The sequence below is a fragment of the Corvus brachyrhynchos genome, unplaced genomic scaffold (genome assembly GCF_000691975.1).
Source record: "Corvus brachyrhynchos isolate BGI_N302 unplaced genomic scaffold, ASM69197v1 scaffold14, whole genome shotgun sequence".
In the NCBI taxonomy this organism is placed as follows: domain Eukaryota; kingdom Metazoa; phylum Chordata; class Aves; order Passeriformes; family Corvidae; genus Corvus; species Corvus brachyrhynchos.
Genome location: NW_008239110.1, coordinates 22,129,459 through 22,143,927, shown reverse-complemented (window position 1 = coordinate 22,143,927; position 14,469 = coordinate 22,129,459). Strand labels below are relative to the sequence as shown.

The 14,469-nt window shown below is 40.8% G+C and overlaps 1 protein-coding gene across 5 annotated transcripts in view; it reads right to left on the bottom strand.

Moving 5' to 3' along the window:
- Window positions 1-14,469, bottom strand: part of TIAM2 (T-cell lymphoma invasion and metastasis 2) — a 138,436-nt gene that overhangs the window by 31,890 nt on the left and 92,077 nt on the right. The window lies entirely within an intron of this gene.

Sequence of the window (14,469 nt, the reverse complement as noted above, 5' to 3'; positions counted from 1 at the left end):
ACCTATGACCTAACACCACCATGTCAACTAGACCAGGACACTAAGTGCCATGTCCAGAAGGAATACAAAATTTGCAATCCTCCCCACCCCTCAGAAAACAATGGGAGAGGTCAAAGCAAGGAGCAACTATGCCTGAAACTCTTGCTTTCCCAACAGCAGCTGGACATCTGAGACTGTCTGAAGCAATGTGCATATCTGATCTACCAAAATAAACCTCACGCTCTTGCTAACAGCATGCTTTTGAAGGCAGCACTATCTATAATCAGCACACTCTGTGCTGAGACAACCAGTGAAGATTATTAAATGCACTCAGCAGTTCTCCTTGGATGAGCACACCATTGTTCGACATGACTTAGTCCTGAATCCTTTAAAGATTTAAGAAAAAAAGATAATTTTGCCCTGGAACAAACACCATAATTCATAATACAGACACATGCCCTTCTTCTTCCAAATAGTTTACCTATTTTACTAAGTTTGGGGTCCATCTATGCAGTAGCTGGCACAATGCAAAAACCAGAGGCAGCACTGCCCTGCTCTACTTACTGACAGACTGTAGTTTCAGTAACATTTACATACAAACTCAGGAGCTATCCAACAATGCTGAACATTCATATAAAAATGATGTTCTTTCTCTTTATATTTCCTCAATTGTCTGCTGAAAACCTGCAGAGATGTTCACATAGAAATTCTAATTAAAAATCCTAGAAGTTAAGAAGTGATTTTTGATCTGCAGTTTTATCAATCCATGTAGCTGAAAATTATAAAGCAACTGCCAAAAAAAAAAAAAAAAGGAAAGAAAAAGGAAAAAGGATTTTCAGCCACCTCACATGGTAAAACAGAAATAAAATAAAGGGGGGGTTAAAATTTGCTGCTTTGTTTCCTAGCCTTTAAGCCTCTAGAGTACAATACACAGTACATTACCACATTTTCAAACTCTTTCTCAACACCTACAAATGCTGGAAACTTATTTTTAAGTGAAAGGTAAGATTCTTATTTTATCACTGACACCAGCAACTGAATCTGTAATTAAAACAAATACCACCCATCATGAAGTAAAATCATGACAGTTTGCAATAAAGAAATTGGGAAGGACAACAGAATTTAGCTGCCTGGGTGTTGCCGTTGTCCTGTCCATGCAGAGTAGGACCAGCTCCTCTCAGAAAGAATTGACCAACATGGACTGAAGCAGGGAGGAAAATGGGAATTTTAGGCCCAAAAGAGAACCCTGCAACCCACAAGGAGCTTCCTGGTAAGACAAAACATGGCTGACAGACTCCAGAGACAAGTCAGAGAAAGACAGGCAAATAACTCAGCACACTGACAGCTTGGGGTTTTTCTATGCGTTACTAAGGCGCCCAGGTCAAGCTGAGCATTGAGGCTGACATTTTCCACCCAGAGGGCAAATTTTCTCATTTCCCTATCCTTGCAGAAACAAGGTCTCATCACTCTTCTCCCCTCAGGCTTTCTTACCTTCTCCTCCCAGAGTCAGGTGTGGCTCCTGATATGAAAGAGCCTTTGTAACATGCAGTACCCCAAGAGTTATCACTTTTGCAGAAAAACCACATTTTATACAACTCCAGCCATGCATCATCTTTAAGACCTTAAGAAAGAGTCTGTCTTGCCTATTTATTTTATTATGCTTTTACCTCTCTTCCTCCACCAAGCCTGAATAATTTTCTCCTTCCCTCTGGACTTTGAAAGTAATTTTGAGGCTCTCTGCTATATATGAGTACGCCTGAATGCCTGTTGACTTCCACCATTGTCAACTCCTGGGCAAGCCAACCCCTAAAACTTAAATTGACTTTTAAACAACAATTTTTTCAGGGTAAGGTGATGCCAAGGACATTATTTCCTATTGTTTCCCAGTTGAGCTCTTTTTACTTGCCCTCTGGGTTTTAAAGCCCTTCTCCCCTCTAAACAGCAGGCACCTGAGATACATTTTGCAATGGCATAAAGGATCTAGAGTCTGATCTCAGGTAGCTAGCTAGTGAGAAAAAAACCCTGTTTCACTCATTTTACAAAATGATCGTTAAACATACTTGTCCTTTACAAAGGAGTAAAACTAACTCACACAAGCAAAGAAGAGAGAGCATAAATGTGGGAAGAGGAAAAGAGGATAAAACAACCAGCAGACAACATAAACACTAAATCAGGATAACAACACACAAAGTAGGCAAATAGAATATTATATCACTTTTTCCAGATGACCCATCTTTTCCTGCCTTCACCCTCACTTTGTTTTTCCTTTGTAGTTCATAGGATTGTCAGAGGTAAGTCTATATAGTCTTGCCTATTTTTATAGCATTTGCTGTTGGCAGACTGAGTTGCTGACGATGGAGGAGCAACAGTAAATGTTATTTTAAATAGCAAAACCTAAAAAAAGTTATACGGAAAGAATCCAAGGTGAAAAAAGACATCCTACTGCATCCTACATTGTATGAAAGCTAACATGGGGAAGGAAGGAAGGAAGGATGTATGGGTTGTTGATCAGTTTAGCGTCCATATCCTGTCTCCTCTTCTTTCTTTTGTTGTGGAAGGGGACTTCCTTTGGATCTGCAGAGCTCAAAAAAAAAACAACCAAAACCCCCCCAAAACAAACAAAAACAAAAAACAAAACAAACACCACACCACCCCCCCCAAAAAAAAAACCCACAAAAAAACCTCAGAAAACCAAGCCAAACCTTAAGAACATAAACACAGCAAGAAGTTCAATACTGAAATTCTTTCTACTTCCAGTACTAAGTGGAAGGGGAGTGGCAAAGCCAAACGCTACAAAATGTATTTTCTTTAAACATTCAAATTTGGATTTAGCTCTACAATGGAATCATACTATCAAAGATGTTCACAAATGGTAATGTGAAAGTGTTACCTTACAGGTTGGGGTAACCACTATTCTTTCAGGGAAAACTAGCAGTAGAACTGTAGAGAGTATGCACAGAATCAAGAAAGATGTTATCACTGTGCGAGAACAAATTTGTTCCAGTATATAATATTCTGGTTCTTTGCTGGGAATGAGGACGGAAAAGTATGCAAGGAGATATATGTTCCTAAAAATCACTGAAATTCAAGGTCAAACCAGCACATCCAGGCTTTTTTTTAAATCATTATTAAAAACAAAAACAACAAAATATCTCTGATGCTACTAAAATTATGTTTCTCTCTACTTAAAGAACACATGGAATACTTCACTGAAAACATTGCTTGAGAGGCTTTCCAGCATAGTAAATAGTGAGTGTATCATGGCTAAATCTGCCCATACAGCTCCATTACAGTTGTACATTTGATTTAGTCTACTGACATCCTTGTGATAAACTTGTCTGGAAGAAAAATGGGACTGATACTAATAAGTTAAACAAAACATGGTTTAAATCTTGTAACATAATTTTTCTCTGCTGCATTACACCTCTCTGTCCTGTTTATACACACACATTCATGCTTGGTGAGTTGGAATGTTTATCACTTCCAGCTGGGATACAGGAACCTTTGAAGTAATATTTTTTTCCAGTCTAGCAAACAGGAGTGTCTCCAGACACAAAAATATTAAGTTGGTGTGGTGGGTTGACCCTGACTGGACACCAGGTGTCTACCAAAGCAGCTCTATTACTCCCCTCCTCAGCTGGGCAGTAGAAAGAAATATTCTGAAAGGGCCATGGATTGAGGTAAGCACAGGGAGAGATCATTCAGCAGTCACCTTCACAGGCAAAACAGACTCAACTTAGGAAAATTAGTTTAATTTATTACTAATCAAATCAGAGTAGGATAATGAGAAATAAACCCAAATCTTAAAAACACCTTCTCCCAACCCTTCTCTTCTTCCCAGACTTAACTTTATTCCCAATCTTCTCTCCCTCCCCTGAGCAGCACAGGGCATGTGTCAATGGGGGGTTGTGGTCAGTTCTTCACACGTTGTCTCGGCCACTCTTTCTTCCTCATGGGGAGGGGTCCTCACACTCTTCCCATGCTCTGGTGTTATCCTATGGGAGACAGTCCTCCTTGAACTTTTCCAGCATGACTCCTTCCAATGGGCTGCAGTTCTTCACGAACTGCTCCAGCGTGGGTCTCTCACACAGGGTTTGTTCCATGTCTTCTGGAACAAACTGCTCCACAGTGGGTCTCCCGCAGAGTCACAAATTCAGCCAGCAAACCTGCTTCAGCTTCCCATGGGGTCACAGCCTCCTTCAGACATCCATCTGCTCTGGTGTGGGTCTTCCACAGGCTGCAGGTGGATCTCTGCTCTCCTATGGATCCCCATGAGCTGCAGGGGAACAGCTGCCTCACCATGGTTTGCACCAAGGGCTGCAAGGTCTGCTCCAGCACCCAGAGCATGTCCCAGCCCTTCCTTCTTCACTGACCTTGGTGTCTGCAGAGCTGTCTTTCTCAGACATTCTCACTCCTCTCTCCAACTGCAATCATGCAGGCTTTTTTCCCCCCTTCTTAAATATGTTATCCCAGAGGAGCTACCACCACTGCTGGCGGGCTCAGCCTTGGTCAGTGGTGAGTCCATATTGGAGCCAGCTAGCACTGGGAAGCAGCTAGAAGCTTCTCACAGAAGCCACCCTTGTAGCCTCCTGCTACCAAAAACTTGCCACAAAGTTATAGTGTAACCACTAAAAACTGAGAGAAAGCATACTTCTTAAGTCATGTTCCCCACTGCTCAACATTCAATTAAAAGAAGGCACAGAGCACACAGATGGGACAGTTGGTCTGAAAAACAAACACATGCAGCATATCCAAGAGCTCTGTATGCCTACCGGAATGTTTCTTCCCATGTTGATGCAGTGATACACAGTGATACACGTACAAGTGGTGAATGTGGAAGTTATTCATGTGTTTGTGAGCAGTGAGGTACAATGGAAACGCATCCTCTAGCAGATGTGTGAGACAATAATAATCTCTGCTACAATCCCAGCCAAGAATCCAAAGGAAATCAACTGGAAAACATCAACATCGACCATCCGGCAATTCATTTACCATAAAGAAGCCATCAGCAAATGCAAATGTCACTTATCTCTCTTCTTCTGTTTAATTAACAAAGAAGCCTTAATTACTTTCAAGTCAGAGATGCTCTTACCAGTTTAGCTGCTCACTGCAAAGGCAAAATCATCATGGGGAGAGAGCTGAGGATCCTGTTCCTTTATTCATGATTCTCTTTTCATAATGCATCAGAACTTGTTCCGTTTCAGACTGTTCTCACTGATTTACAAAAATGCCAAATAACCATCACAAGCATGTCAAGTGTTATCAAATGTCAAGCACTGTGTAGGTGGTGTAACCACCTCTTTTTTCAAACTATGGCAAGAAGGTGTGTTTCCACCTGCCACTCCAAAGACAATGATAAATTGAATAAAAAATTCCTTCTACATCTACATGAGAAGACACAGAAAAATTAGATGTACTCAGTCTCTCACACCAAGACAAACTAAGACCACTGCAGGGCATCATTTTCAGATCTGTGAGGAGCAGCAGCTCTGTACACTACTTGATAGCTATCCTGTTAGGAGAGAGAAGGCGAGATAGATGAAGTCACACATTTTGTCAGATTCAGGTGAGGGAACTGCACCTGGGTTTGTCTCAGCTAAGGTAAGAGGCTTGATTAACAGTTAGCAGCTGTGAGTCTTTCCTGGTATCCCTGACTTCACCTGATCCACTTACTGCAGCACCAAACATTCACTACAACAAACAGATTCTGACTCTAAAGGCCATGGTAAAGCCAGTCCCATAGGACTTGGTTGAACCAGGCTGAAATATGTCTATAATCAACAAGGCTGAGTAAGGCAGGACAGCAATTAATGACCAGGAAATGACCATGTCTGAGGTTGGTGCAAGTCATGCTGCACTCAAGCCGCTCAGCAGAGGACTAAACCTTAGCTCTCAACATATAAAACCTGGCATATGAAGTTGAAACTCAGGAGCAAGGATTTTAATAAATTATTCAGCTGATGATGGGGAAAAGAGGATGAGGCTATACAGCTGGTGAATAACATCCAATTGCTATGTTTAAAGAAAGAATGAGAATGTTGAGGTAATCTAATGTTGGAAAATATGGATCTGTAACCTATGTAGTAACCTTAGGCTTTCACAACCAATTCAAGGAAAGAAAAATGAAAAACATGGAGATAAATGGAATATTACATACATACATTGTATGCAGATTGTGTTAAACTAATCTGACATCCACCTTTAATAAAAGATTTTTTTAAAGACAAAAATATAGGATAAATCTAGCCTTCTGGAAACTTAGTTTTAAAGAAAAAAGAAACAAGAAACTTTTACAATATCCCAAGGGAAATTGTTAGCCAAAATGAAAAGGATAGGAATTAAAACAAGACTGAACTGGCTAGCAGGTAAGATAAGAATAGATTTGTCTGAATAAACTCCTAGGCCTGGGAAAAGCTAGACTGTAGATTTTGTCCAAGGTGGGTTTGGGGAGTAATTTTGTTTGATATTTTCATTATTTGTCTCAGCAAAGAAAGTACAATAGGAATTACTCTAATTAAATACTCTAATCATTCAAAGGTAATACAGAGCATTAATTAGGAGCATGACTGCAGATGCATAAAGGACATATGGATGACCTTGAAGATGAAGCCGAAGTCCTAGAATGAAATCACATGGAAGGAAGTTTCAGGGACCTGTAAGAACCACTACTTCTATAAGCTGTGACTCATGAGCTAGAAACACGAAAGAAAAGTGTGGAAGTGTGGAGAAGGGGTTGACAACATACAGTTGTGAGCTAGAGCTATTTAAGCAATGGCCAAGGCCAGCAGATACTGATCAGTCATTACACTGGCCAGGAATATGTCTGTTCTGGTAATTAGAAGACTGGCTTTCAACTATCACATGAACAGATTTCTGAAACAGACTTACCTAGGCACAAAGAATGCAAACAATCTATTTTAAAATGGAATAGGATAAATGTATCAATAGGGTTGTCCAAAGCCGTAACCAGCAGAGGATTGAACATGCTGAGACTGGAAATTCCTTCCCATCCTGGGTTTGTCTATCACCAGCACAGCACAAATATTACACAGATATATAATACAGCTACACAGGTAAAAATGGCCAGAAGCCTCTTTCTGTTCAGTAGAGCACAAGAAATACTTTAAGTTTCATTAATACTGGTGCTTAAAGATCCTGGCAAAGAATGTTTATGACTAAGAGAACATTTATATCAGAAGTGCACGTGGGTTATGAGCCCTGACAGCTGTCCTACCCCAGTTTCTTGCTGACTCCAGCTCTGAAATTCATTAACAACTCCACTGCAACAAACTGATCTTCTTGAGTCTCTCTTCCTGTCCTCTCTGCTGCAGTTTTTAATCTGAGTAGTTAGATGCTGTAGATATAGTGGCACTCGAGCAGTTGTGATGGGCTTGGCCTAGTCTGTAAAAGACTGATATCCTGACCTCAGATCTGAGCAACTGACAGCATTTTTTAAACACTGGTATTGTCCAGTGATTTCAGACAGATGATGCAAAACAGCAATAAAGTGGGCATCAACTTACTTCTGAGATAGTAATATGTATTTTAGCCTGGAGAGAAAAAGGATCCACAATTATAAAGGATTACAGGAGGTCCAGACTGTCCACTAGAAAAGAATATTCAATGTTTTCACTAATTCCCAAAAGTTCTAGAAACTGCCAACAGAACACAACACAGCTGATCTTCAGCATGTAGGATATTCTCCCTCTCCCTATTACAGAGAGTTTCCATAACACAGCTGCATGGTTTATCTGGAAATGAGATATTACTTTTGGGTAATAAAGTTAAGCCAGGTGTATGGAAAGCTGCATTTTTCATTGTTGTGCAAATTCTCCAGACTGGTCAGTTAATTATGATAAGCTTACAGTTCTCATATTCTTCTAGCCAATGTTACTATCAAGAGAAAAGTAAATTTCCAAGAGAAGATAACAAATATTTCCAAAATCCCTGGTGCAAATAATACCAAAGTCTGAGCCAACTCTCAGAAAGGAACAAAGCTTTGTTGGTCTTCATGCCTTCAGACTTACTGAAAAACAGGGAGTGGTAGGTGAACCATTCCAGCATTGCCTAGAGAAGAGAAATATCAGCATAATGAGCTCTAAAAATGCTCTGTCGGAGACCACCACTCATAACTTCAGTTAAACAGTTCAGCCTGGCAGGTAGCATGAGTGTGCTTATTTCTTTTGATTTGATACAACTAAATATATTTCAGGTTTTCAACGGTATATTTACTCTTTTGTAATGAAGTTGAAAAAATAGATCTGTAAGCATTTCCTTTTCCTTTCTGAAAAACATCAAGAAATATCTTTCAAAAAGTAACAGTTGATCCAGAGGAATTTATTGAATGCCTTTCAAGAGACACTCTCACAATCTCTGTTAAAGAAGGCATCCAAGTTTCACCAGAGAGATGAAGGGTTCTGGGTTCACTAGTTCACCTATGAATAACTCATATGTCTTGCTTATGCGAGGATAAGACCTTTCAGTTCTTTGGCTCATGTTATCCCCTGGGATCAGCATGGAAGGGGCACCCAGCAGCTGGTATATACGACAGAGCCCACACAATCTCTACAGCCCTTTAGATTTCTATCTAGGTTGCAAAGAACACAATAACTATGGTCAGGAAGAAGAAAAGCAATAGAAGAATCCATGGAAGATTCATTAACTGACCCACAATGGCCATTTGCACTGGAAAAATTGCTAGTAAAAGCGAGGAGGGTCTAGAAGATGAAGTAAGGGGATACCCCTAGGTAAGTTTAGTAAAGTTGTGATACAAAAGGACACTGGAGTTGCTGCTCATGAAGGCCAAGGTCTGGGTAAACATCAAGAGGTGTTTGGAGACATAGAATACAACACCTTCAAAGAAAGGCAGTTTTTTTCTCTAAACAATCTTTGGCCAGAGAAAGATTATTAAAAATTTGGTGGTAAGTCAGATGAAGAAAAATTCAAAGACCATAACACAAGAATGGTCCAGCTCAGGTAACAAGTGGAGATCTAATTTCCACCTAGAAACGGACTGAAAAGTCCTATTTTACCTCAAGGTATTCATCTATTTCCTCTGCATGTCATAGTAGCAAATAAATAAACAAATAAATTTTTTGCATTCTTGCATCCTACTAGTACAAGCCTCAACATATGAAAAATGGCTGCTACACACTGAGCTTATTCATGAGGAGTTTTTATGGCCACATTTGATTTCTAGGCTGAAAACTGTCTCTATGTAACTTCTGCATTAAGAAAACAGATTTCTAAGAGAAGGTGGGTAGATTGCAGCCACAGATGAGAAATATCTGTTGAAACACACCATATTCTCTACCACTTCAAGCTGAAAGCCAAAGCAATTTGATTGACTTTTTATCTTCATCAAGGTTCTCCATGGATTTGAGCAAGAGGCTGAGGTACCATGGACCCTAAGTGTAGATTCTTATTAATCTTCAATTAAGTTTTCCAGATTCAAGTGAGTGTTCATGTTAGCTCAATTCATAGAATTTATGTAAGTTTTTAGCTATTGCACAGTGCCAGTCCATTTTTTTTCCCCACAGCTGGTACTCACAGCCTTCACTCCAATGCTGGAGTAAATCCAAATTTATTTGCAGGCAGTAATTGTGGTTATTAACTGTACAGTGGTTTACAGCTTTCATGCTGCTTTAACCAACAGTTAAAAAGATAGTGAAACACTAAATTTATTATCAATTCAAAACCACCTTCCTCTTTTTGCCTAGGAAATTTTCAAGTTCTTCTGAAAGCCTTTGAACTAACTTCAGATAACAACTAGCTCAAATTCTCATTGCTAAATTATCATGACTTGAGTCTACTAGTACGAGCAACTTAAGTTTCTAGAAAACTGAATGTGTTAGAAAAACATAAGTAAAATTAACTGCATTTAAATAAATCTCTGTAAGATATTTTGGGTTTTATCACTTTTTGGTGATCTGGGTGTTTTGTAAACTATTTTGGGACTGGCTAGAAGGTATATTCTCACTTAGCTTCAAGGTTGTAACAACTGACTCCTTGGTGTAGCTAGAAACTCATTCAGGAATCCTTTCCATATGTTAAAATCTGGAAAGAAAATTAGCATACAGCTGTCATAATATCAGACTTCCTAGACAGGATTCTTAAACACAGAATTCCTAGATGCCTGTCACTAACTAGACTAATTGTTACCAAACAAGACATGCAATTACAGACCAGCCAAGAAGATTCCCTTCATGGCTCTCTCATCCATATGTTTTGGCTCCAGGGAGCAAACTATGAAACATCAGAAGGTGCTTTACATGCTTCCCAATGTACAGTGCAACTGGGCTGCTTCTTTTTGCACAAAGAGAAATTCCTACTTCTGGCTAGGATCTGAAATGATCAAGCAGGACAAGTCTTTCTCCTTTGTTCTTACCCTTCAGTGAGGAAAGTGACACTTCTTTTAACATTCCACATTTCCAAGTATAGAAAAAGGCAGTACGTTCATGCATCTTTCTTATGACATTTTGGGCGACATGCTGAACAGTGGCTTCACTCCAATCAGCCACCTACTTGTGCAAGTTTGACATTCTATAGGCAGCTTTATGCTCTCTTATATTTCTTTTTCTTTTCTAAATATCTACAGAAACATCCATTTTGAAGCTGGAGCAGAGTCCTTTAGATTCCTTTGTCCATTAACAGCTCATGGTGAGGCAAAGTAATTTGACTCATTATCTAATTCAGTAATCAATAGGAGGTACAAATTAGCAACATAATAGGAAATAGCTGCCTGCACTTCTGCAGCAACGCCTGATTAGCTCCTGCACCTCAGTGGTATGTTTCTATATGGTTATTTAACATTCTAAACTTTCTCTGCCCAAGTATCTGCCAGTCGGGCAGCTGTTCAGGCTTTTCAGTTTTAAGCTTAACACTTCACACCAGCTTCTCAGATTGTTACTTAAATGCCTTTGTTTCCTAAGTGCATGACAAACGCCTTCTTCTGTACAGTCTCACTGGCGGCCAGTGCTAGCCACAGCTAGTGCATCACCCTTTTATTCCAGTTCAACAGCTGGAGATGTGTGGCTGCGGTACAGAGGAGGAAGACACAGCAGAGCCCAAGCCGGGTCCTCTACACCACCATCCTCTCTAAGTCAGCAAAGGCTGCAACCCACTGCTGCCATTAGGTCCTTCCAGGCTACAGCTGCTGGACATGCAGGGGTGCTGTCAGGGGTCCCTCTCCTTGTTTTTGTTCCTGCAGGATTGCTCACATGGGATGGCTTTGGCAAAATGGACAGCAAATGCAGCTAGCCCTGCCCAGGTTCCAAATATACCACCTCAGTGGTACATTTTCTTCTCCATCTCAAATTTATAGGCACAAAGTAATGAAAACAGAAAGGAAAAGGGGGAGAAATAGTTACTTAATGGTTTAGCAAGAGTTTGTGGCTAGCTTAGACAGTTTTTATCATTACTCAATGTACCTTACCTCTGTGAAACACAGAACATCTGTTGTTTGATGTGTTTTAAATCATGCCTACGGCAGTAGTCTATATGTGGATGTCTCTAACTTTATCATAATTAATAAACCTCCTTACTATCCATACTGTCACTCTACAGAATTCAGTAGGAAGGGCAATATGATGATTTATGCCTACATATCGCTGAGCCAGAAGGTGCAGCTATACAGGGTTTAATGAAGTTTACACCAGTATATAAACCCCAACAATTTGGCCCACTGACTTCACAGGGATTAAATCACAGCAGCATTTAGCAAAGCAGAACAGAATGCTCTTTCAGTGGAAAAGCAAAACGAAGAGCATTTAAGGCTGTCCCATTTTATAGCATAGGCAATCTTTTAATTTGCTGCACAGACATCTAGCAGAAAGCCAACAGGACAGTTTGTCAAGTGCCAGCAAGACCTCATTAAACTGCCACTCTTGGGAAACACTTGTATTGCAAAACATGCAGTAAGCAACAAGTGCTCCAATGGATCCATCTTCTAAAGAGACAAATGCTTTCTCTGAATTAATCTCTACATTGATACAGCCCCAGGTATTGTCACAGGTCAGACCTAGTCTTCCCAGCAATTCTCGAGACTGCAGGACAAAGACACTTTTGTTAACAGCACACAAACAGCTGGAGTAGAAGCCAACCCACCACAGCTGTCCAAGACTACTGTCAACACACAGCCTGCCCCTTGAGCTTGCTCTGATGAGCATGTCCTAGCACATCTATGTGGTTAATAAGTAAGAAAAAGAAAGCCCAGCAGTCATCTATCATCAGGCAGATAAGCAGTTATGCTGCATAGACAACTATATGTCTGTGTTACAGAGAGGCTTTCCTAGTATGTTGCCTTACACCACACAAAAACCATTAGATACCTGGCATTAGATCTACCAGGCAAGAGGGAGCAATGTATGCAGACCACCATTAACAGAGATCAGGGCCCATATCTAACAGGACTGTAGGTGTCCTTGGGACTCGAGAAGTGAAGAAGCAATATTCACCTCTTCTGAGCTCGAAGGAATTTCCTAGGAAAGAATGAAGACAGGTTTCTTTGATACCTCACACATAAAGCACAAGGAAGGAGACGCCCTACAGCACAATGAAGAGAATTTGTATGTTGAAACAGCAGCTAGGCAAACAAACAAGACCTCATCTGAGCAGAACTAAAAGTAGAAGTCCTTTTAAAAATGTTTTTCAGTTAAGTTTTAGTTTTACTTTAGTTTATAAAATGCTTTCAGCAATACATTAAAGACATTTACAAAAACCTATAGGCAAACAGCAAGAAGCAGAGTGGTCTGAACCAGTGGTCCAGGCACAGCCCCCAGCTGTCGGAGCTAGAGGCAATGTCCTCCTTACTTTATCTCTTCTCTTAAGAAGGACACACAGGTCTGTCATACCCTGATATTCAGGGTAGGTTGCAGCTGAAAGAGAATGTAGGGTGCTACCTGGAAAGGTGTGCAGTGACATGCAGAGAGACAGCTGGCAGCAGAGCCAACCTCTGTCTTCCTTTTCCTCCCTCAACTCGGTGGTATCTGACAAAGCTGAATAGAGCAAAGTTTTCTGGAGAAGCAATGAATTGTAATTACACTTTACAGAGGCATCTAGAACACCTAGCAAAGTGCATTACAAACAGGAAGTACCTTGGAGTTGAATCAAAATCAGTTGTTATTATCAAGATCACTTTTTAAAAATAATTTAGTCATATAAAAATTAAACTTGTGGCCAACTGATGTGCTTTGCTTCTGTGAGTGCTTACTAAGATTAGAATCAGAAGCTGCATATGTCTTGGTGAACAGAAGAGTCACTTTCCATGTGAGGATTCAAACCCCTGATCCTCCTCCTGAAGCACTGGCACTTTGCAAAAATATCTCAATGTTTAGCAGATCAGGAGCTAAAATGTAATTGCTCCTCTCCAGCACACAGCCCAGACATTTGTCAAAAAGCACGAAGCCTGACTCTCTCCCTCCCTGACTCCAGCCGTGCCTTGTACAGCACAAAATAGCTTCATCAGCAGTGACTCAAACCGGCATGTCCCAGACTATGCTGCTGCCCAGGCATCAGTGCAAGGGGAAGGAAAGCAGAGGGCAAAGCCCTTGCTCCAAAGTGGCTAGAACAGTGTTCTGTGGGTAGCTCAACTTAAAGAGAACTTGCTGCCTCTGAGAGTAACTCTCCTTGCAACCAGCTCTCCCCTGGCACCCGCCTGCTCCCCGCTCCTCCTCCTCCTTACCTGGCTCTGGCCCTTGTCAGAGCTCTGCACCCATCAGTTCAACTCTCTGAGGGTGTGGGGGCTGGGGCGGGGGAGAAAGATTTCTCCCTGATTAGCTGCAGGGGCTGCAGCAAGTGCTGCTGCCAGCACAGGGGTGGGAGGAGTGCTATGGGGCTAGAGGAAGAGGAGGAGGAGCAAGAGCAAGCCTCCTCCTTGTCAGCAGCACCCAAGACTTCTTCACTGCTCCTGGGACTACACTTCCAGAAAGATGGGCCAGAGAGGAACCCAGGCCCTACACAGAAGGTAAGCACTGTACCCCACAGGTGAGGAGTACCACACGGAGCACAGGAACAATATGTCCATATTCATTCTTTCTTTCTTTCTTTCTTTTTCTTTCTTCCTTTTTCTTTCTTTCTTTCTGTGGTTTCCTTCCCATTTAACTTTCTAACCCTCATAGATGAAAGTGTTTCATCATGGAAACTTGTTAAAGCATATCCAGGGGGCCATACCCCACCTTTTTTTTTTCTTTTTCTTTTAATCACAGAGTTCTATTTACAAATTAGGGTTTATTTCAACAGTGTCAGCTAACCAAAAATGACAGCTTTATTTGGCAAAAACACACTTGCTGAGGAAAAGGAAAAATTGCCCAACTCTGACAGCAACTCACATTCTGCAATGGGTTTTCACACCTACTAATGCTTCTACCTCCTACCTCACACCATAGATGTGGTGTATCTATAGCTATAGATACACCATAAACCCACACAGCATTGCCCTAAATATACAGTTTTCAATTCTTGTGCCTTCCATGTTGTTTATTCCTCAAATAT